Source organism: Ochotona curzoniae, unplaced genomic scaffold (genome assembly GCF_017591425.1).
Source record: "Ochotona curzoniae isolate NIBS_2020 unplaced genomic scaffold, NIBS_Ocur_1.0 contig_2692, whole genome shotgun sequence".
In the NCBI taxonomy this organism is placed as follows: Eukaryota; Metazoa; Chordata; class Mammalia; order Lagomorpha; family Ochotonidae; genus Ochotona; species Ochotona curzoniae.
Window position 1 is genome coordinate 21,939,990 of NW_024465556.1, and position 17,953 is coordinate 21,957,942.

Sequence of the window (17,953 nt, forward strand, 5' to 3'; positions counted from 1 at the left end):
TGTCACAGCCTGAGATGCCCATTGTTTGTTGAATGAAAGAGTGAGGGCCAAGAGTGCCTATGCCTGTGCCTCCTGCCATCCTGCCCACAACTTTGAAAAAGCTGCAGATCCAATTTTGACACCTGTGGCAGCTGAAACCCCCGAGAGCCCGAAGCTTAGCAGGGGTCGCACAGTCAGTCATTAGTGGACCCCGTTAGACTTCTCACCCGTCACACCCTCTCGCAGGTGATGGCTTTTTCTGGCTGCCCGCTTTCCTGTGGGCGGCAGGCTCAGGATCACGGTTCTTGCAGGAGGCTGACCACCTGCTTGTCTTTGTAGGAGGATGGAGCTGGAGTGAGGTGACTGGGCCGCAACCTGCTGACCGGCACATTGCTGGGGCACTGCTGACTGGTGGATCACTGAGGTAGGAGGGCAGCTGGGCTGTTGAGGGTAGAGATAGGACAAGTGCATCCTGATGGGGAAATGGGATGCTGGCCTGCCCTAGGTCTTGGACTTGACCTTGGCCCTCATGAGTACGGGTGGATGCAGGCCACCTGTGCTGGCACCTCACTGTGCCCTGTACAAGTCTCTCCTCTATTCAGCATCCCGGGGCCTTTCTAGGGAGGCTGCTAGAGCCAGGGCGAGGGGCAGGCCTGGCCTCCTTGCGGGCAGCTGTGCAGGGACAGGACATAGCCTGGGTGCATAGAGGGGTGTGATCGCTGCTGGGAAATGCCCAGCCCTTCTCTTGCATGAGCATGCAAGTGGGCGCACCCTGGGATCCTCCAGGGTCGCACTGGGTGGGCAGAAACCCTGAGTCTGCCTCTGTGCCTCAGTTTATTCATCTGTCCAATGGGGAAGGGTTGGTAAAGTCTGGTCCCAGTGCTGCAGTGAGGGAACTGGGCAGCCAGCCCACAACAGACACCTGGAGTTTATCAGCTGCCTCCTCCAAGCACCCCCCTCCCACCCTCTTTCTACTGGCTGGGATGAGTATGTACTGGTCATCTGCCCAACTGGTCCCCCAGGGGCATTGAGCTGCTCAGGGAGCCTCCAGAGGCAGCTGTGGCATGGGGCCCAGAGCCGGGGGCATGTGTTACGCGTGCTGATAACAGCAGCATGTGTTATCACTCCCATGCCTCTCCAAGGTTTCCACACACTTGGCCTTGGGCCAGAGGGTGACCTGGGCAATCTCCACAGCTCAATCCAGAGACCACAGAAATGCTCGTGAAAGATGGGGAGGCCTCATCTATTGCCCTTAGCTTCTCTCCTGGGGCTCCCTGCGGGGGAGGGCGGCAGGACAGGGCTGGGTAAGCTGCAAGGGCCGGCCCTGAGACCAGGGAACCCAGCGGGAGCTTCCTTCCTGTTACAGGAAATCCCGACTCCTGCTTATCACCCATGTGACCTTGGGCCAGTCCCTGTACCTGGTGTAGTTGTTTTGTTCCCTGCCAGCCAGGATGATTTCCAATGTTGCCAGCAGTGCAGGCTGAGGATTCTTAGAAGCCATGAGCGCTTTTAAGTGCTGTGGCTTTGTGCAGCTGCTGCACGCGGGCGCCATGCTCCTTAAATACATATTTCTGCCCGCACGAGTCCCCCAAGGAGGTCTGTTTAATGCCTGAGTCTCCAGAGACCCTGCGTGCTTAAGAAACCCTTAGAGCTCTAAGTGGTGCAGTGGGGATTTGAACTGAGGCCTGTGGGAAGCCTCAGCAGTGCTCAGTGCCATGGGGAGCCAAGCTGGGGCTGCCAGGGCAAGGTGCTTGGGAAACTGCTCACAGTTTCTGCCGTGGGCTGAGGCTGGGGATCCCTCTGCTAATTGTCACGTAACCTTTGCAATTCTCCTTCACGGTGGGTTCTCTTTCCGGATGTTTTTCAAGGTAATTCATTCCCTTTCCAGAAATTGCCAGTGGCGGAGCACTGGGCAGCTGGTCATTAATCATGGGAGCAGCTTCTAGTTTGTTCTTTTTAAGAAGCGAGGAACAGAAAGCCGTGGTGCAAACAGAAAAGGAAAGACACTCACTCCCGGGTCAGGCAGAATCAATACCTCCAGGTTCTGGGGATGGTGACGGTTAGAAGCGGGGGAGTAGGGAGGAGATGGGATGAACGGCACATGCACAGCCCTCCCCCTTCCTCCCTGGGCCTGCCAGGCTATCCATCTGCACCTGCAACCTCAGCCTGAACTCTCCTCTTGACCGTTAGCTGCCTCTAACTTGGAGATCTCTTCTGTGTTTCTCTCTGGACTCAGTTTTGCCACCTGTGCAATGGGTGAAGGGCAGGCATTTGAACCAAAAAGAATTTCATGATTTTTTTTTTCCTCCATCACCTATACATCCCACTGAGAAAGGGAGCAGTTATCTGGGGGTCCTAGTGAGAGAAGAGGGATTCCTGGCTATACTGCATTGTTGCTGCAGCTGTTAACGTGGAATGGGCAGCCAGGGTGGTCGGGCCAGCTCTGTCACTTTCCAGATCGGTAAGGACAGCACAATCTTGCCTAGTGGACTCTGGCAGTGAACTCTTGGGTTGAGTTACACAGGCCAGTCCAGCAGCAGGTGCAGGGGATGGAGTCTGAAGCATCCCAGAGTCATGAGGCCCTCCAGGGTGGTCCCCCAGAAGGTTGGGCAGACCAGGTTGGAGGTGGAGGGGCTGTTCCCTTGGGAGTCCCTTTCCAGAGACCTTTCTTCTAGCCTGGCAGTGCATGGAGCAGGCGTGGAGAAAGATTCAAGCTGGGTGAGGAGAGCTCCTTCAGGGTCCCAGGCTTCAGCCTGATCTATAGGTCACACTGGGGTGGCAGTGACAGCAACCCCCTTTCCTAGGATGTGGACCAGGGTCTTCAGCAGAAGACAGCAGATGGGGAGCACATTCTGTAAGGCCCCCTCCCCTGCTCAAGGGAGCACCATGCGGGAGTCAGAGAAAGGCCCGATGCAGCCCAGCTTCCCCGGTCCCTGCTGTTCCCTCCCTTGGTGTGTCTCTGGACCCTCTTGCAGTGTGTATCTGTGTGTGAGTGCGTATGTGTATGTGTGCACGTGAGTGTGTGTGCATGCAGTGGCTCTCCCCTCTCTGTGTGTCTGTCTCTCTGCGGTTCTCTCCTCTCCAGTACTCTCTTCCTCTCCCATGGGCCCCAGGCAGCCTCACTTCCACCTGCCCTTTGGGAGTATACAAGGAAGCACCCCACAGTGGCAATCCTGGTGATGGGCCATGTAGCCATCAACCCTGCCCATCCCTAGGGCCAGCATGGCCCATGGGGGCTTCTGGCTCCCGTGTGAGGAAGGCAGGAGAGGACGCCTGCACCGCTCCTTCCGGGGGCAGCTGGAAACCTGGCGCTCTTTGGAAGAGTTAATGAAACCCCTGCTGCAATTAAAAGTGAGGTGTGGGGCCCGGCACGGTAACCTAGCAGCTAAAGTCCTCGCCTTGCATGCGCCACGATCCCTTATGGGCGCCAGTTCTAATCCCAGAGGCCCCACTTCCCATCCAGCTCCCTGCTTGTGGCCTGGGAGAGCAGTTAGGGATGGCCCAAATCTTAGGGACTCTGCATCCACGTGGGAGACCCAGAAGAGACTCTGGGTTCCTGGTTTTGGCTCAGCGCAGCTCTAGCCATTGTAGTCAGTAGCTCAAGAGGTGGGTCTGAGACCCCGGCATTCACCTGGATGCCCCCTCCCTCCCCAGGATTATGCCCTCCTTCAGCCCCATCCCTGGCCAGCCTGTCTTCCTGGAAGGGCCTGCTGCATGCCCAGCCGACCTAGCCTGGCATGTGGAGTGGCCGCTCTCTGACCACAGCCACGCCACTTACCGGCATCTTCTGCCTGTACCCTAGGCCTCCCGCTTTCCTGCCCTTCCACCTCTGCACCTTAACCACCTGTAGGTCCCATCTCTGTTGTCGTATGGCTTGACCCCTCTGCAACCATCCTGAACCTGGGCTTCCTTGAAGAATCTCGGACATTGATCTGTATCTGTCTACACCCACCCTGCACCCCCTGGACCCCTACACTTGATCTTAGCCAAAGGCCAAGAAGCGATGACTCCCTGGACTCCTAAGCATTGTCCTCCACACCAAACATCTGTCCTTAACTCTACACCTTTAACCCCCAAGCACTTGTTAGAGCACCTGCCATGTTTTGTGCTTCCAATGGACTATGCATTGGATGGATGCTATGTGCAGAGCACACCTCTCCCCTCTGGGTGCTATGGCAAGGTTGAAATTGGGCACAGTTTTCACATGCACCTTGTATGGTGTTGCCTGCCTGTCTAGTGGGCCACGTGGATTTGTGGGCTCCTAAAGGCCATGGCAAGGAGTCTTCCTACCCCCTGGACACCCAAGGCCACTGTCATGGACGGTGCTTCCTGTGGGCAAGTCCTCTCCCGGCCCTCCCATCTTTATGTTTGGCCTCGAGGGACTGAGCCTTCACCCTTCTCAGGAAAAAACACCTCTTGAGAACCCCCCAACACGTGTCTCCTGCTGGAAGGAGGACCCCCTATTCTGGGCCTGCCGCCCACTCCCTGTTAGCAGTAGGTGTCTCAAGGCTAGCCCTAAGGAGCTTCTACCATCGTCACGGCCACCATTACCCCCAGCCCTATCCCTCTCTGATTGATTCATAGCCCCCTCCAACTGCACTGGGCCACGAGCTCCATTTCTACCAGCTTCCTCTGTTTGCCTCCGTTCAGACAGCATGGCAGGGAATCAAGGAAGGTTCCAGGGCTGGGCTGCCCTCCTTTCATGGGTTCCTTAGCACACAGAGACTAGGACCACAATCCAGGGAGGAGCTTTCTCCTGGAATCTGCAGGGCCTGAAACGCTGAGTTGGAAGCCCTCAGCCCAGTGAAGTGTGCTCTTCTTTCTCAGCCCCACACACCCTCGGCCATTGCTTGTCCTGCCCCTGTAAGCCAGTGTCCACCATACTGCAGCTGGATACGACTCAACTCCTTGCAGGCCCAGGGCAAGCTTGAAGCCACATCCCAGGGCACACATCCCAGCCTAGAGGCCTGAGGAGTGCAGAAAGCCATAGGCACCCAGCCTGCATGTCTTCCACTTCCTCCAGGGAGGGCAGCAACGTTTGGTCTCATCTTCTACTTCCTGTGCTTGGTAGACTGGGCTAAGAAGGCTTCTGAGGCAGCATCATGTGCAACATGGCTCATTCTCACCTTTTCAGCCTCTGTTCTTAGAGTGTCTGGTCAGTTTGGCAGGTCTGTCAGTTCTGGTAGAAATGGCCAGGGCTTCCCAGCCGCCTTCAGTTCTGCTCCAGGAGGCAGCGTGCATCTCCCTTGCAGGACCCTCCCCCACCTCCAGTGCCTCTTATCTTTGGGGGTTGCCTGGGGGAGCCGTGGGAACATCTCTGCTCCTTACCCTCTGTGGAATGTTCCCATGGTGCCACCTCCATCTGCCCCCAACACCTCGGCCAGCAGGATGATCTATCTTAGATGGCTTTCCCTAGGTGGCCCCTCTGAGCTCTGTGGGCTCTCATCTCTCTATCTCCACCACCCCAGCCCCCTGGGGACCAACCCTCTGTTCCCACCACCTGTGCCCCTACCCTGCAGCTGCAGTTCCTTCTCTTTTACCTGGCAGCTCCAGGGTGGCTGAGGATGAAGCCAGGAGGATGTCAGTGAAGTAGAACCTGTAAATAATCAGGATCCCACTATAAAAAGTGATGCCTGGTGTCAGCTGTTTAGGCCATCTCCAGTCACTGATCCTGCAGGGCTGGTACAGCGCACCTCAGACCTGCCCGCAGCTTGAACCCAGCCGTTGCTGGAGGCCTCATCCACCACCTCCATTCACCACTGTTCCACAGTTGGGGACACAGATTAGCATGTTGGCAGGTTGGCATGCGGTTCATGCTGCTTTAGGGACAGTTTCCAGTCCTTGTGCTGTCACCTGCTATCTGGGTGAGTCTGGACATGCTCTTTTGTCTTTTTTCTTCTCTTTATGTAAGATGGGGAGTGCTATTCCCATCCTGATGCCTCCTGCCCTTGAGCTAGGAGCACCTGACTGAGGCTGGCACCCATCAGCTCTGGTACTGGGACACTTCCCTCCCTAGAGACACTGCTTCCCAGGTGCTCCCTAAAGGGTGCAGCAGGCAACTTGCAGGGGATACAGCACTTCTAGACAAGCCACGTGGGGCCCTATTCAAATGCAGATTCTCAGACCCCTAGTCTGCTGGCTGGCTGGCATTGGAACCACTCCTCTGAGGTTTTAACAGATGTCCCCAGTAATATCTGTGATAGGGTTGCTCTGGGACTTACTGGTCACCCACCTAGAGAAGCTGGTCTGGAGGCAGGATCCTGGTCAGCATCATAGCCACCCAGGGCGCATTTGGGTAAGGCCATCCCTCTCCATAGCTGAGCACTTTTCTCTAAAACACCAAGGGTTGAGATGCCCGGTGGGGACTCTGCACCTCAAGGCCTGTGATAATCAGATGGCTGCTTCCTGAAGGCCGCACAGCCTTCAGCTTGGTGGTCCCTGGCCAGCCCAGAGCCCCAGATTAAGGAACCGATGCTACCATATGCTGAATATCCTTTGTGTGGGTTTTCCCAAGAATCCTGTGAATTGGCAAGCAGGGGTGGAGTGCTCTTGGCTCTGTGACTTTGGCTGCAAGCAGAGTGAAGCCACTCAACTGGAGGTATCATGGAGCTGGTTGAATAAGGCCAGCTGGGAGCTGGCATGGAGAGAGGTTGTCCGGCTTCTCCAAGGGGCCTTAGAGTCTGGCCCCCTTTGTCCCAGGGGGAGCTTATGGCACCAGAACAGAAGGGTGACCCTACAGAGATGGTCCAAGTCCTGCAGGTCACTCAGAGAGATGGCAGGCAGTACCGTGAGCGCACTTGGCTCATAGCCTCACCTCTGGGGCCATGCATGCTGCACACCCTTCTGGGACGAGCAGCCCTACCAGGCTGACGCCTTAAGCCCTGCAAAGTGGATGGAGCCCTCTCAGGGTGGCTGCCCAGGAACTGCCTGCTGCTAAACACTGTTCAAGCCTGTCTGAAACAGCAGCCCCCATCTCAGGCCCCAGAGCCTCCCCACTGCCAGGACCACCTCCAAGGAAGGATTCCAGGAGAGTCCGCCCAGAGGGCATTGCCAGAGCTGCCCAAATGAAAAGGCCCTCACACTCTTCTCCCACCCTCCCTCTTTCCACTGACCGCCGGCTCTGGGACTTAATAAGCAGGGGTGGAAACTCGGGCTCTGTCCTAATGAGACCTCGCTGTGTGCTCTGGGTCCTGGCAAGTGATCTGGGGAGGAATTCTTCAGCGCCCACCTGCAGTGATGTCAGGGCCCCAAGGTTCAAGATCTGGGCTGTGCTGTCACTCAGATGATGGACAGAGCTCTCCTCCTGCCACCAGCTTCCTGCTTACATGGCCATCCTTGGATGTGGGGCCTGGGTGGATGGCTCCATCTCCTCCAAGGGTCCTCCTGGGTGCCTGGCACAGGGTCTACTCCCAGGCCTTTGCCCAGTTCATGCCTTTCTGCCTCACTCTCCATTTGCAGCCAACCAGGCTGCAGTTTTGAGTGAGTGCCTCCTGTATGTGCTTGGCTCTTGGGGACAGCAAAGACCTCTGTGCCAGCCCTGGCAGAGCTCAGGGTGCAGGCTGTGTGCAGGAGTGATGGTGGGTTGAGTCAGAGCATTCCTTGGAGAATGAGGGCTTATGGATGACTTCCTGGAGGAGGCAGGTTCAAGTGTATTGACACTCACGGCCTTTTTAGGATTTGGGGCAGGTATTGGTAGCAGCATATTGGCAGCCAGAAGCTGGCCCTTTCTTGGGGCAGGGAGTGGACAGTGAGGGCACAGCTGATGGTATGCAGCTATGGGCAGACTACAGCTGACTGAATGTGTGATTGGCACGGGGTGGTCACTCTAAAAGTGATGGAGGAGGCCCTCCATTCACGCAGATTGGATGAAGGGCACATAGTGGCATACTGGGGTCTGTGGAGTGCCTGAGAAGCCAGCCAGGAACAGCAGGGACAAGGAGAATTGAGTATGAGTCGTAGCAGTGAGGACAACCAGGATGACAGCAGTCCCATGCCCTGTCCCTGACCGAGTAGCAGCTCTTACTATCTGTGTCCTCTGGATGAGGAAACTGAGCCAGAGCAGTTAGGAGAGCAGCCTCAGCTGCTGCAGGTGGCAAAACTAGGAAGGGACTGTGTGTCCCCTGACCAGAACATCCACGCTACCCTGCCTGTCACCCCATCGTCTTGTGCCATCCCCTCTGCTCGCCAGTGCAGGGAGCTTGGGTGCCATGATGTCATCCTTTCAAACTCCAAGAAGGAGAAAGTTACAAAAAAAAAAAAAAAAAGAAAAGCTTGGAATTCTTTCATTGCAGATGTTTACACCGTCTTTCCAGTGTCTTCTAAGCTCTGTGGATAACTTGAATGCCCAGTGGTGGTTGGCGCCCAGACGCATCCCTGGAAACCAGCTGCTGCCAGCCTCGAGTCCGGCAGTTTGCTCATGCAGGTGATTAGATGCTAATGACTCTATGAGTCAGCTAAGCTCAGGACCATGGCCTGTTTCTCCAGTCGGCCAGCTCCACACCCAACAGCAGCAGACCCGAGCCCCCAGGCTGCCTCTGTGTGGAGCTCCGGCTGGGCTCCCTGTGGTCTGGGCCCTTCAGGGAGCTGAGGCACTCCCTCACTGATGCTGGCAGTGATGCAGCCTCTGTACATGCAGAGCAAGGCCAAAGGGTAAGGGGGCGACGTGGTGTCACAGGTGCCAGGGACCCTCACAGAAGTCAAGTGTAGCATGTGGGGGTAGAGGGAGTGGAAAGAGACCTGCAGAGTAATAAGAAAGAAGTTTTATGGTTCCATCAGCAAGAAGAGACAGAACAAGTGGCTTGCTCAAGGCCACACCACCAAGATTTAAGACCCAATCCTGGCTGTCAGTCACCATGTTTTACTCTGGTGTGTGTGTGCTGTGTGTGTGTTGTGTTTGGGGACTTGTAATAGTCAACATGTTAATTAGCACTTGCCACTGTTAGTTGTTGTATATTACTGAATGTGATTTTCATAGACAACCTGTTTTGGAAAGCAAGCGAACTAAGAAACAGCAAAGTTAGGTCACACATCTATGGTTGTACAGCCACTGGAGGGTAAGGACTGATTTTAAACTCAGTTCCATCCTCTTGTCAAGTGCGAGCCTTCAGCCACATCTATGGCACAGAGCCCCTAGCCAGCTGGAGCGACAGAGGAGGGGTGGGAGGACATGGTGGAGTTTGCCCGCTTGGACTTGATGTGTAATCTTTAAATCCCTGACCTCCCGAAAGTCCAGAGGTGGGGAGCTAGCCAGGTAAGGCTGGGAGTAAGAGTGGTGCTCACATCCGGCTGATATGGCTGTGGTGGCTAGGTCCCACCTGCCAGGTGATGGAGTGAACTCCGGGCCTCCCCCAACCCCCAGCCAGGTAAGGTCTGCTGCAGGGCTGACTGGGGCCTGTGGGGGAGGCGATGGTGGGCCCGAGAGCAGTGCATGGGTGAAGATAGAGGCATCAAGTCCTGAGTTCCCAGGGAGCTGCTACAGGCAGAAGAGCAAGTAGGAGAGACATGGGATGAGGCCTCTGGCAGGGGGAGGTGGGGGAGCCAGTGGAGGCTCTGGTGAGGGGACGCATCCAGGCCATGTTTCTCCTGTGGCTTGCATCTGAACATAGTGTGCCAGCCAGAGGCTGTAGGCTGACAGGAGAATAGTTCTGCTCTCCTAGGTGCTGGCGGGGAAGGGATGCAGGCATGGTGTGGGGATCCCTGTGCCCTGGGGATGTCCCTGCAGAGTGGCGTATAACCACTGAATCTCAGGCATAGTTCAGAAAGGGGGTGCAGTGGGAGGCTGGAGCCCCCAGACCACTGTGGACACGGGGAATGAGGGTAGAGAGTGAATTTTGGAAGACAAGTGGAGTCAGAGGCTAGCAGATCTGTGGGGAAACTGGGTCCTGGAGGTGAGAAATGGCAGTGCGTCTTAACTGCAGGCTCATGGTAGAGTGGGGAGCAGCAGCCCAGCTCTGGCTCCTGCGTCTATTCCCTTCCCCTTCTGGGTTCAGGCTGAGGTACAAAGGCTTTAGAGGTGGACGTGAAGGAGACAAGGTCTGTGTGCATGTGTGTCACCTGGGGCACCTCCCCAGGCTGTGCAGGTGCACAGCATGGGTGTCTTGGCAGGAGACTGGGGACTTCTTCCTAGATGGAAGCATCACAGCTCTCTATCAGGGAAGGAGACTGCTGGTGTCTGTGCATCTTCCTCTCACATTAGACTCCGAAGAAAGTTTGCAGCATCTGGAAGGGTATGGAACCATTGCATCCGCAGTGAACTCTTCCTGTTTCTGGCCAGCCGGCCACCTTCTTGCCCGTCACTTCGGCCTCTCCATCCATCTGCCTGCATTGTGCCTGTTCCGCTTCCCTCTGTGTATGGCCCATCTCACTTTCAGCATTGCTCCACCTGCCCAGTTCTTTGTCTCCTTCCCCACCTCTCTTCTTTGAGTCTGTCCTGCCCAAGCAGTTAGGGGCTGCACAACCCCAGGGGGCACCCTTCCTGGCATCCATATTGTGCCATGTCTTGGCAGCTGGTTTATCACGTCCTCTGGGCACTGACTCATCTCTGAATTCCTGTGTTATGTCCTTCCCTCTTCAGTCACGTTCTTTTTTCTGTCACTGGGCTTGGGCCGTTCCCACTCCCAGGAGGGAAGCCTGGCTCCCCAGAAGCCTGCCAGCAGGAGGGCCACCTGCAGCCCATGTCAGTCAGGAGTGCCCACCGGCTGCCCAGGTACCCAGATTCTGCAAAGGGGCTCTTGTCCTGGCTGCACGGAGACCTGGCCGTCACCTGGCTGGGAAGAGGCTCCTGTCTGGGAGCGGGGATGCATTGGCCAGGAAGAGGCTGAGAGGGGTCAGTCCATGGAAACTACCAACAAGCGAGGGATTATGTTCCCTGAGAATGTGTCCTTTGTCTGGGCCTCTAGCAAGGCGGGGAGTCCCAGCAAGTGAGAAAGAGGACACAAGGGAGGGCCCTGTGTGTGTAGGACTGGGGCTGGAAGACTCAGTGGCTCCAGGAGCCTGCAGGGGCCCGGCCCTGCCTCCTGTCCTCCTTAAACATGTCATCCATGCGTGACAAGTGGGAAGAATTCCCAAGCAGAGCCCCCTGCCCAGCTGCCACCCCTCCGTCATTCTGTGGATGCTTATTTAGCACCTACTGTGCTCGGGCACTCTTCCAAGTGTTTGGGGAAGGCAGCTCCTGGCGCCACAGAGCAGGCAGTCCGCTGGAAAGGGAGGCAGTACACGGATGAGCTCCAGGTCTTCCCAGCTCACACCTGTCCCTGACCAGGCAGCTGGGGGTCTTCAGGCTCACGGCAGTGAGGGTGCACAGGCTAAGCTCCTCCTTTGTGCCAGGGCACAGCCTGCTGCCCGACAGCATCATTCCAGGCACTTTAGTGTATCCTGACTGAGGGAATCCAGTATCAGCTCAGCAGGAATTTGCCAGAAGCACTTGGGGATTGGAGAGGCCGGCTAGATCTGTTTGGAGGCAAAGCTTCGGGACAGTTCCGGACACTGGCAGTAGTCCCAACAGCAGTTTTGAGCAGCGGCAGTCGTGGAGAGGACAGCTTTGTGGTCAGAGGTGCCTACTTTGTTTGCCAGCCATGTGACCCCTATGGGCTTCGGCCTCCCCATCTGTACACTGTGAAGGAAGGATAGAGAGCCCTGCTCCTGCTTCATGGCATCAGAAGGATGCGGTCAGGTGTGTGGTGGTGGTGACCAGTTGCCATGGTCACTCAGTCTCACCATGCTAGAATCCATCAGTGTAGGATGAGATCCTTCTTGGTTTGTTAATCATCTAGTGATACTAGGAAGCCCGTGCCTCAGTTTCTCCACCAGTCCTAGAAGAGGGTAGGGCTGCTTGATGGGGAGCAAGGAGCCACAGGACAGAGTTGGCTAACACACAACTGGGCCAACTCTGCTGCCAGCAAGCCATGGCCAGAACTGTTGGGAGGAGAGCCCCGGGGGTCCCGTCTTGCAGCTTCGCAGCTGCAAAAGGCCCTGGGCTTGCTCATGGCACAGCAGGGCCCGTGGGGCACAGGCCCTGCTCACAGTGTTTGGCAGGGACCTGTACATTGAAAACATGAAGTTTCCTGTTGGAGGCCGGCACAGGGCTGGACGTGGTATGGCCTTGGAAAGCTGGCCCTGCTCCCCACAGCACCACCACACAAACAGTGGAAAAGTGAAGCCTTTTTGAGTCTGTGTTTCCACTGTAAACAGGGGGGTGGAAGCTGGCCCCTGGTTCCTGTTTCTGCCCTGGCCAGGCTCCTCCACCCTGTCTTTGGAAGACCTCAGCTGCCTCCTCCACCCCAGACAGCAGCCACCCCCGCCACCCCATCGTTGGAGAAGCCTTGTGACCCCAATGCATGGAGTCTCACAAGCCCATTAGTCCTATGAGGAGAGAAGGGCAGGTGAACACCTAGGCACAGAGAGGTAGCGGTACTTGCCGAAAGTCACACAGCAAAGGGAGGGCAGGCTTGGACCCCCTCTCTCCCTCCTGCCCTGGAGGGAGGCCTTGGTGAAGTCCTCCCCATACCCAGCATGGTGGGCAGCACAGCACAAGTAGCACTGAGTGGAAGTGACTTACCAAGTTTGAACTTTAATGGCATCATTTTATTTTCCTCGTCAGAAAGTCATGAGTGCATATTAGAAACAGCGTGGAGGTCATAGACAAGTGAAAGAAGAAAAATAAAACTGCCCATAATCCTTGCCCTGAGATTCAGCCTGGCCCACATGCTGGCATACATCCCTCTAGTCACTTTCTGATTTTCTTTTTTCTCTTTTATTGTCTTAGGACCAGGATTCAGGGTCAGTCAACGTCTCCAGAAAATGTCTGGCCACACAGAGGGGCTCACCTAAAGGCCATAGAGTCTCTATATTCCCTTGTGGTCAGCTGCCCCATGGCCTGGGAAGGGAGGAAACACTGTGGGGAGCCCCAGAGGGTAGAAGCCATGACCATGAGGCTTAGTTCATGGTGAAGTGGCCTGGCCTGCGTTCCTTGCTGTAGAGCTCAGTGACTCATCCTTCGTGTGACCCTGGTTTTGTGGAACTAGTATTTCCATCTGTAAAATGGGCAGATGGGCCTATTCGAGCTGCTGGGTAGCTCGCTGGAGGAGAGGAGGGGGGCCTGCTTGCTGGCTGCCTGAGACTGACGCACCCAGGCATCCCTGCACTGATCATGCCCATAAGCAGACCCTGAGTGCCTGCCTACTGTGTGCAGGTGTTGGTGTCAGGTTGATGTGACTCCTCCTTCTTCTAGGTAGTAGCCTCTCCCTGCCCTGTTGATCTGAAAACCCACCCAGCCTCACTCCTCCCAGACCCCCTCCCCAGGCAGGATCTGGAGCCCAGCTGGGTACAAGGAGCGGTGGTGGAGCAGGGAGGAGGCACGGGCGTCCCAGGAGGAGCCATCTCCAGCTCCACCAGCCCCCGCCCACGTCCTTGGTGGCCTGCAGACAGCTTTATGGGGGACGGGCTGAGGCTGTCTCCGTCCTGGCAGGTTTATTTCTTCATTTCAAGCCCTGCTCTTAGTTTTCCATGCTGGCTCCCCCTGCCCTCTATCTGTCAGTCCAGACAGGAGAGAGGTGCCCTGGCCCTTGAGGTGATTGAGTTATGGGGGTGGTGGGGAGAGTGGGGAGACAGGCCAGTGCTTTCTGCCTGACTGTTGTTGGCCTCCTACCCTTAGAGAGGGGATTGGGGGAGGCCTGTGGTGACGGTCACTGTGGCTCTTCTGAGTCCTATCCTCCGCCCTGCCTAGACCTTGCTGAGGTCTTGATTTTACCTGCAGAGGAATGGGTGGGTCTCCACTCAGACCCAGTAGAAAGAAGAGAAGAGACGCTGACACTTGCACAGCACACCAGGCTGTGTGCATAAGCCCTGTAGCCACAGCTGCAAGTTAAGTGAAAGAGGGACTGTTTCCAGGCCTCCCCTCTCTAGCCAGGGCTCAAAGAGGGACTGTTCCCCGGGAGCCGCAGCCACAGGTAAGGGCTCATTTTTTTCTTTTCTTTTCTTTTTTTTTGCAATTGGGAGTTGTGCCCAGTACAAACTCTCTCTCCTGTGGGTTCCTGGGGGACAGGAGTCCTGCATGGACTCCTGGGGACTGCAGAAGCCCAGACCCTAAGATAGGACCCACACTTAGTGCTTGAAATGAGAGCCTGAAGGGGTGTAGTCTGTAGCTCTAGACACGCATTCAGAAATGCACCCTGTTCAGCCCGGTGTGTGTTTGTACCACCTCTTGCTGTGGGTGGCACTGAGTTGGATATCATCTGCCTGCTTGCACAGAAGCTCCCTGACCTGATATTGCCCGGCCACACCCCTGTGGCCAAGGGCTGCGAGTGGTGGCCCCAGGTGCCAGCTCCTTCCCGCCAGTGGCTGTTCCTGTGCCGATCAGGCCCCCTCTCTCGCTGGCTCTCTATCCAATCTGCCTCTTCCCCCTCTCTCTGCGCCGCTCCGCACTCCAGCTCATGGAAATGAAAAACACATTGGCTTCATTATCCCTGGATTGAATGAGCAAGGTTGCCATGGCGACAGCCATCTCAGGCCTGCGAGGGGGCAGGGAAGAGGCTGGCGAGGCCGAGGCAAGTGGGGACCGGGCAGCGGGTGAGCAGGCGGGCCGGCCAGGCAGGCCGCAGGGACAATTGGTACGCGTGACATCTGCCCTCTCTCGGGGATCTCAACTTCCGGTCACCATTCTGCGGCAGAGACAGCCAGACAGGGACCTAGCAAGCAGCCACATCCTCCACTGACCTGTCCTCTGTCCACCTGGCCTACTGCCTGCCCATTTGTGCTCTTCCTGAGGAGAGTAGAGGTCTCCATGGGTGGAGGCTGGCCCTGAGCCCACCACATCCCCTAGGGTCAAGATGATGGAGACAGTGAGGGAACAGAGACAATGGGAAACCAGGACAGGGCAGGCATCCTCAGCAGGACCCTCCATGTAATCTAGACACGTCAGGTATCACGACCAGTGAGGCCCCATTCCGGGGGCTGAGGTACCCGTAGGTACCTTTCAGACTTGGCTGGTTGGAGAAGCCCAGGGAAGAACCTGACTGTAGTTTCGCCCTTGGCCCCAGCTCAGTCCCAGCATTCTGGGTCAACACACCTGCACGCTCGACCTCTCTCAGCCCTAGCTTCTGCTGTGCCCATGGACCCCCGCCTGTGTGGTGCCTAACCTAGTCCCATCTCACACTTAGGAAGCTGAGGCCCAAGCAGCCTCACCAGCCCCATGGAGCTATACCGAGGCTCCACGTGGCCTGGACACAGAGACTGGGAGGGAATGGGTGCAAGGGCAGACAGCTGCCTGAGAATCCTAATGGCCTTAGTGGGAAGAGCTCCTAGATGGGGATGGGGTGGTACAAGTTGCCTTCTCTTTCAGCATCCATAAATGGCCATGATCCAGGGGCCATGCCCAAAGACAGGCCGGGGAGACAGGTGGTAGGACTGGGGTATGGCTGGCACTGAGCCTGTCCCCTGCCTAGGGGTGCAGAATACCAAGACACATGCCTCCCAGGGCAACCCTGGGGTTCCTACGAAGTTACCTGCCTGCCAGCTAGCATCAGCTTCTAAGGGTTCATTCTAGGGTGTAAAGTCCTCAGGCCCGCCAGCAGGACCGAGGCAGGGCCCCGGGAACCAGGTTGCTTATAGCCCACAGACCCCAAACTGTAGCCACCCAGAGCCTTGGCCAGCCTGCCTTAGGGTCCCAACCTTCAGCTGGCCAGGGCTCTGGGCCTTGTCCTGCGGAGAAGTGGACAGCCTCAGGCCCTGGGGCCTAGTGCCCTCCCTCGCCCTCTCCTCTCTTATCCGTCCTCTGCCCACAAGCCACAGTCCCTATGGCATTTGTCCCCCGCCCTGCCATTGAACTCTCCTGACTGGGCGGCTGTGTGTCCTGGGGCCCGCCTTCCAGCCACCACCGTGGCCACTGCACTGTCCTCCACCCGCCTTGTGAGGGCAGCTGCTAGGCAAGGCTGTCATTCGCCCTGCCTGGATTATAGGTTTGGGGCCAAGGGTGTCTGAGCTGGAGGAAGAACCGCAGCACATCCTGGTGCTGGGCCAGAGGACGCCTTCTGGGACGGCTGGTGGGGAGGAACTGGCTCCCGGGGCTGGTTGGATTCCGCTGGGGATTCTTGTCACTGAGTGTTACCGGAACTTGTGTGTGTGTGTGTGTGTGTCAGTTCACATGTGCACGTGTGTGCCTCTCCTGAGGGTCCAAGCCTTTTTCTACTTGCGTGATTCAATCCTTCTAACAGTCCAGGGGACAAGACCAGCTTGTTTTCCAGATTTAAAAATCAAGAGAGAAAACTCAGAAAGGGCAGTAGAGTGGCCTGGGTCCCATAGGTTAAGGCGGAGTTGGGGTGACACCAGCTGCTGGCCCCCCTCTTCCCAGGGGCAGGGACAGCAGGCCCTGGCTGTCGGGGAGTGAATGTGCATCCCTCAACCGCAGGCCCCAGACCTGCATGTGGAGGGGACAGTGTGTGGCCGCACTCGTATGGTGTAGAGTAAGGAAGAACCAGAAATCCCTGCCTGTGGTTCAGAGCTGTAAGAAGTGGGATGGGGGGCCCGGCGCGGTGGCGCAGTGGTTAAGGTCCTCGCCTTGCACGCCTGGGATCCCATATGGGCGCCGGTTCTAGTCCCGGCAGTCCCACTTCCCTTCCAGCTCCCTGCCTGTGGCCTGGGAAAGCAGTCGAGGACAGCCCAAAGCCTTGGGAACCTGCACCCATGTGGGAGACCCGGAAGAGGCTCCTGGCTTCGGATCGGCATAGTATTGGCCCGTTGCGCTCACTTGGGGAATGAATCATCGGACGGAAGATCTTCCTCTCTGTCTCTCCTCTCTGTATATCCGCCTTTCCAATAAAAAATAATAAAAAAATAAATCTTTAAAAAAAAAAAAAAAGAAATGGGATGGGGTAAATTATCAGTGAGGTGACCTCAACCAGCCCAGACCCCTCTATGGGTGAGGGGACAAGGATCTGAGAGTCCCCAAGGAGTCTGAGGACCACCCCACTAGGATTCAAGAGGATACAAGCAGTGGTTCCAAAGTCTGTGTCCCAAGTCGCACCACCTGCATGAGCCTCCAAGGGTCGTCCCTTATATACAGGCGGTTAAACTGGAAGCACTGGTACCCTGTGTGGTGCGTGAGGGCTTTTCATCACATTCTCCCTCTTTTCCACCTTGGATCCATAGCTGTCACTGTCCACAGCAAGGGTCAGCAATAGGCAGTCAGTATTGGGGTGTGCTGGTAAGGAGGGACCCCTCACTGTGTCTCCCTGAGCCATGATGGGCAAAGCTGCACCCACCTGGAGTCCCCACTGCCCATTCCCGCGGCCCCTTTCAGTCCCCGAGGAGCAGCAAGGGTGCGGGAGCCGTGGCTGGGGGGCGGCCTGCCTGTTCTCGGGAATTCACGACGTGTCTGCCTGTCACAAGTATCTCGATAAGGAAGATTTGTGAGTGAGATTTGCAATTCTGCTTTCTCAGAGGGTTATAAATCAGCCACATGCACACCCTGGATGCGGCACAGGTCTGAGGTGCACACGCACACACACATTCGCAGACACCGGCCAGGTCCTGCCTGATGGTCCCTGGGGCAGGAGCAAGAGCTCTCCAGGGAATGGAACATCTCAGGCCTTGACAGGGACCCAGTCCCATGGGAATCCAGGACTGGAGGCTGGGAGGCAGGGTGACCCTGTGGTTAGAGGAGCAGTGTGTCACATCGATTGTGATTGTTAGTCTGGCTGGTTTCAAATCTTGACCTTGTGGCTTTACGAGCTGTGGTGCCTTGGCCATGTCTCAGTCTTCCATTCTGTGAAATGGAATGAACGCCAGCACAAAGTGGGAGCCACGGAGGACTTGGCTGTCACCCTTGTCACCGTCAGCGAAGAGTGCACTTGGGTTTTGGTGTTGTACCAGGGCTTGAATCCCAGCTCTGCCGCTTGCTGGCTATGTGAACGGGGGCTCGTACATGGTGCCCTCAGAGCCTCCAGTTCCTTATCCTTGCACTCGCTGTCATTTTGTACTT

General features: G+C 56.6%; 1 protein-coding gene across 1 annotated transcript in view; it reads left to right on the plus strand.

The window, feature by feature from the left end:
* Nucleotides 1–17,953, plus strand: part of ZMIZ1 (zinc finger MIZ-type containing 1) — a 155,441-nt gene that overhangs the window by 30,798 nt on the left and 106,690 nt on the right. The window contains exon 3 of the mRNA XM_040976029.1: nt 319–403. The gene's annotated coding sequence lies outside the window, so the exon portion shown is untranslated. The remainder of the gene's footprint in view (nt 1–318; nt 404–17,953) is intronic.